Here is a 6,000-nt window from a genome sequence, read left to right on the forward strand (position 1 = left end):
GCATCATTCATATGAGGTTGGGTTGAAGAGGAAGTGTTATTATTTTGAGGGAAGGTAGGCCTAGTGTGTGGTGGTTGATACCTTGCTTGAGGTTGGGAATGTGATTGTTGATTGGGTTGGGAATGAGGTGGGCTTTGGGGTTGATATGATTGGTAGTAAGGTTATGGTGGTTGATGGTAAGGTTGTTGGATTTGAGAAGGTTGATGATAATAGGTTTGTTAGTTGGAGCAATGTTGAGCTTGAGAAGGTTGATTCCACTTTTGATTGGAGTTGTCTCTTTACCCTTGACCTTGGTTTCCTCCATAGTGATAAGATCCTTGATTCCCTTGGTTGAAATTGGACCTTCGTGGATAAGGGTTTGCCACCGTCAATGTGTTGTCCTCTTGGATTTGAGGACACTCATCGGTGTAGTGACCATTGCAAGCACAAATACCACAAGATCTAGAAGGCCCATCAATTCTAGGAGGTTGGGGAGGAGGTAGCAACATTTGTGGGATTTGATGACCTTGAGTAATTTGCCTTAGCAAGACCGTCATTTCACCAAGCGTCTTAGTCAAGATAGCATCACTGGAAGGTGAGACTTCTCTTATGGCCTTCGGTTGGGTATTCCTTGTCCTTAAATGTTGAGCTGAATCAGCCAAATCTGCAATGACCTCCGAAGCCTTTTCTGCGGTTTTGTTCTTAGTAAGAGATCCTCCACTTGAGGCAACAATAAGGAGCTTGTCTTGAGGAACGAACCCTTGGCAAAAATAGCTTATGAGCACCAATTCATCAATGTGGTGGTGAGGACAAGATTCCAACAACTTCTTGAACCTTTCCTAATATTCATAAAGGGTTTCTCCATCTCTTTGCATAATGCATGTGATTTCCTTCCTTAAACAATGTATCTTTTTCGGTTGGAAAAACTTCTCAAGAAACTCCTTGCGCAACAAATCCCAATTAGAAATCACTTCTTCAGACTGGGTGTAAAACTATTCTTTTGCCTTCCCTTCCAAAGAGAAAGGGAAAGCAAAGACCATGACGGCTATCTCATCCGAGCCATGCCTTCTTGCAGTAGAGCACACAACTTGAAAATCTTTCAAGTGCTTGAGGGGGTCTTCACCCGGCAACCCATGATATTTCGGAAGCAAGTTGATCATACTCATCTTGAGCTCAAAGATGACATCTAGATCCGGGTACTGAACTTGTACTGGTTGCAAAGTGATGTCCGGGGCTCTGGCCTGCCTTAGAGTAATCCTCCGAGGTGGTGCCGCCATATTGTTGTAACCTAATTCACTCACAGAAATTTCAGCACTTCCAACAGAAGAATACAAGGTTCCTTCTTTTATTGAAGAATGAGAATCACGGTTAGAAGGTGATGGTGAATCGGGTTGCTGTTCAAGAGAATCTGATTCACTATGCACAAATGCTAACCGCTGCCGAGCTTGCCTAAGATGTGTTAAAGTCCTTTCTATTTCAAGGTTTAAAGGGGCCAAGCTTGGGTTTGGAAGTGACTGTGTCAATCAACTGAGGAGTCAATGGAATCATGCAATCATCAAAAGCAAAACAAGAATAAGAAAATGAACTAAAAGGATCTAATAGTCTAGAACTACCAAATATACTTAGATAAAGGTGTTAATGTCAAATGACAAAGAAAAATCAAATATTCACACCATTCACATATCCACAACAACCGAAATTATAGCACTTATTGCACTAATGTCCCCGGCAACGGCACCAAAAACTTGGTGCTCGCCGGATCGTCGGTTAGGAATTCTCTTTCTCACAGGGGAGGAAAAGTGGGTTTTAACGTTGCATGTATAGTCCCAACCATAAAACTAATTTAATTCGGGAGTAGAACCCGGGGTCGTCTTCCCAAGGAATTAATGACTACAAGTGCACAATTTTGGTTGTGATAATCAATGGGGTTTTTAATACAGAAATTAACAATTAAAGTAATAAAAGAACAATCAAAACTACACCAAAGCTAAGGTTAAGCTAGGGAATCCTTTTCTTGTTGTAACCACAACTATGACACTTATGATGGATTAATCTCACCTAGTTATCCCTTAACATCAAAGAGTAGATCAAGTGAGTATAATTGTTCTTAATCCATAAATCCTAGCTCACTTATTAATTGTCTTAGTAAAAAGCTAGCGTTAGTGAAAACAAGAACAATTAACAATCTAAGAATTATCACTAAATATTGGACATTACAACTCTAGTATCCCCTATGCTCATTTTTCCCAATCCAAGAGGTGGAAATTTACCTCATAATCAAAATTGACATTTCCACAAATACTTGGTTGGCATAATCATAAAACATGGCAAAATTAGAAAAATGCTTGAAACTATAAGCAACAAATGATCAAAACCAACATTAGTAACTCAACCAAGCATATAATAATCATCAATCATCAAATTCATCACCAAGAAATCAAAATTGCAAAAAGTATATATATTAACAATATGTCTTTAACTACAAGAAAGAGTATCAAAATTGTAGCAATAAAATAGAACAACTAAGAAATACATACAATGGAGGTAAGCAAAAATCCAAGATCAAAAATGGAAATAGCATTTTGCAATATAAACCCTAGTGAAAACCCTAAGAAAGTTGAGAGAAAACTTAGAGAAGAAAACTAAACTAAAAGCTTCCTAAAACTATCTACTACTACTCCTAATCATATGCTATGTTTCCTCAAGTGTTGCCCCCTCTATATTAGCTCTAGGCCATCAGATTTGGGCCTACAATCCCTTCAATTCGCAAGCCATGTGACTTTTTAATGAAATCACATGCTGGTACCTGTGCGTACGCACAGGTGTGTCCGCACGCACACTTCGCAAGGCTTTTCTCCTTTGTTTCATCATGTTTCCTCCCTCTTGTATACTTTTCTTCCATTCTTACCAAGCCATTCCTACCTATTACATCTAAAATCACTCACCAAAAATATCAAGGTATTAATGGAATGCAAATAGAATAAAATTGATTAAATTAAGCACAAAAGAGCATATTTTCACAGTCGAGCACAATTTAGGAGGAAAATTCAAAAACATGCTATTCAAGGGAATAAATGTAGGTTTACATGATTAAATCCTCTCAATTCCAACAAAAAATAACCATCAAATATAGATTCATCAGAAACCCCGATCCACAACTAACTTTTCGCATCGACGCACTCGCTAGCATCCTTGCAAGGATTGAATAGCGTCTTGATGACATGGATTCCAGAATCAATTCTTTTTCCCATGGTCGAAGAGTGCGGTCCCAAGGATCTATTCATAATCATTCTGTGGAGTCTGAGAAGGGGACTTCGCCCAGATGTTGATAGTAACCTCAATGCTACCAAAATGTGCATCCTAGAATTTAAAGGCCGAAGTGACCCTAAAGCTTACCTAGACTAGAGCTCCTATTTCGGTGTCACAACTACTCTACTGTGAAAAAGGTAAGACTAGCGGCTGTGAAATTCTCAGATGGCAAAAAGAGAAGATGGAATGGCAAACCACCAATTCAATCTTGGGAGAAGATGAAGAAGGTCATGCGACAACGATTTGTCCTTTCTTACTACTACAGGGAGCTACATCAACAGCTAGAATGGTTATACCAAGATTTTAAGTCTGTAGATGAGTATCATAAGGAGATGGAGATGCTGCTAATCCAAACAAATATTGAGAAGGAGTTTGAGGCTACTATGGCACGTTTCTTGAGTGGGCTGAACCGAGCCATTACAAATACTGTTGAACGTCACGCATTTGTAAATATGGAAGACCTGGTGAATCTGGCTATCTGTTCTGAGGGTTACCTGAAACGTTGAGGTCGATCTCGGACGAGATCTTTTGGTTTGGTTGAGTCTACCGCGTCTGACTTGCTGGAGCTAAGGTGCCGCGGGTCTCGGTCTCTACGAGAGGGGTGGTGTTATATGCAAGAGACTCTGATGCTTAAGTCAGTACGGGCTTTAGGCAGGTTTTTTGTAAAATTGGAGTATGAGTTATACCTGGGTGCTCCAGTGTATTTATAGTGGTGTTTTGTCGATCTTCCTCGAGATAGGTTTGTTATCTTATCTTATCTTTTGTGGGTGAGATCATATCTTTTGTCAACTGCTTCCCAGTAGGCGTGACTCTTCGATTTGGGCCTCTTTGGGCCTCTTTGGGGGTCTTCCAAGCTCTTTGCGAAGAGGTCGGTTAGTAGGCCAACCTTTCATGAGGTCGGTCCTTTTGTCTACAGCCAATCCAGCCCTATAACTCGGGCCGAGGTATGAACAGTGCCTCTGCTTGAGCTTCAACATCTCCACGAGGTTGTGCTCAAGCATCTTCTTATTGGTTGTGTCCCGGTTTGTTGTCCTTCTCGGGTAAATTTTGCATCTTTAATTCTTCCAAAATGCAAAGCGTTTTGCTTTTAAATGCTGCACCATTTTCGAGCGTAGCAGTTTTTTAGATATGTGAGAGCGCTTTTAAAGCCTATTAATTGGGCTTTTATTCTTTTGCCATTTCGCTTTCCCTCTCTGTATTTTGTTTAAAATTAGAGCGGCTTTGCTTTCTTCATTTTTGCTTCCATCTGCTTCCATTTGTTCTCTGAAAAAAGAAGCTTTCTTTCGTTTTGTTCTTTGGTTTGCCCCAAGTTTTTCTTCCCTTTGAAGTTTTGAGGCGATTCGTTAGTGTGGATCATTCGTGAATCTGCCACTTGTTCATCGCCATTTCTGCCTCTTCTTTTCAGGTTGGTGCTCGCTTTATGCATTTCATGTTTTTGTTGTTTGATGGCAGTTGTGATCCTTCTTTCTTGTTTTGTGTTTGCTTCTGGTGATGTTGCATGCTTTTGTTTCCTCTAAAGTTTTGATCTTTTTACTGCTACTAAATAGCTAGGGCTTTTGATCTTCTTTGATCTTTTGCATTTTTCTATCTTGTGCCTGTACTGCCTCCAAAGGGAGTCTCTAGGTTGTGGTGGTAATTTGTTTTTGTGAACCTTGGGGCGCCCTTTGCTGTCTTGTTGCTGTTTGCTAGTTATTTCTTCATTTTTCGTATTTTAGCCGAGTTGTTTGGTAGTGACGCCTTTTCATTTTCTTGCTGTAGGTATAGTGTTTATATCTCATGAAAATATTATTGAAATGTCCACAAAGGTTCCTCTTGGTATGGCTGACTGGTTAGATTCTGTAGTATTAGGTTGTGTTACTGTAGCAAATCAGAAGTACTGCGAGAAATTTAGGAGATATCATAGGATTTGATGGAATAGGGAGGATGAGAAGGAATATATGTTAGTGTCACCCGACCTCGAGGAGAGGGTAAATTTTCCTCCAAACCTACTGACAGCTTCCCAAGTGACACAGAGAAAAACCCGAGAGGTGAAGCAAAGAAAGTAAGATGGGAAGAGTGCAAGATGGTCACTATAAGTGATAAGGGGACTGAGGAAGAGCTGAACAAACCATTCAAACACTCTGGAGATACTTTAGCAGAGAAACAGAAAGATGGTCACCAAGAAACCAAAACTACACAAAAGGAGATTCTGAAACTCTCTGCACGTTTTCCCCAAAGACTCAAGGGTGGTGTAGAAAAGAGAATATACTCAAAGTTCCTCGACATGTTTGCATCCCTTCATGTGAACATACCATTCATCAAGGCACTTCTACAAATGCCCTCATACATTAAGTGTATGAAGGAGCTGCTGACCAGGAAAAGCTCACTCAAAGGAGGGCAAACAATAGTGATGAATAAGGAGTGCAGTGCTCTCATTCAACTAGAGTTGCCTATAAAAAGGACGGATCTAGGGAGTTTTCACATCCCCTGTGCCATAGGAGAAACAAGGTTTGATAAAGGACTCTGTGACCTAGGAGCAAGCATCAACTTAATGCCTTTATCACTCATGAAGAAGCTGCAGATCAATGAGCTAATGCCCACAGACGTAGTCATCAGGCTGGCTGACAAAACTCAAAAACAAGCAGTAGGAGTGGTTGAAAATGTGTTGGTGAAGGTTGGGAACTACTTCCTTCCTACAGACTTTGTCATATTAGAAATGGAAGAAAGTAACCT

The 6,000-nt window shown here is 40.2% G+C and overlaps 1 non-coding gene across 1 annotated transcript; it reads left to right on the forward strand.

The window, feature by feature from the left end:
- Positions 1–774: 774 nt before the first annotated feature.
- LOC112767780 (small nucleolar RNA R71) lies at positions 775–881 on the forward strand. The gene has a single exon (XR_003185221.1). It is a non-coding gene; the product is annotated as a small nucleolar RNA R71 (small nucleolar RNA).
- The last annotated feature ends 5,119 nt before the right edge of the window (positions 882–6,000 follow it).

This window comes from Arachis hypogaea, chromosome 17 (genome assembly GCF_003086295.3).
Source record: "Arachis hypogaea cultivar Tifrunner chromosome 17, arahy.Tifrunner.gnm2.J5K5, whole genome shotgun sequence".
In the NCBI taxonomy this organism is placed as follows: Eukaryota; Viridiplantae; Streptophyta; class Magnoliopsida; order Fabales; family Fabaceae; genus Arachis; species Arachis hypogaea.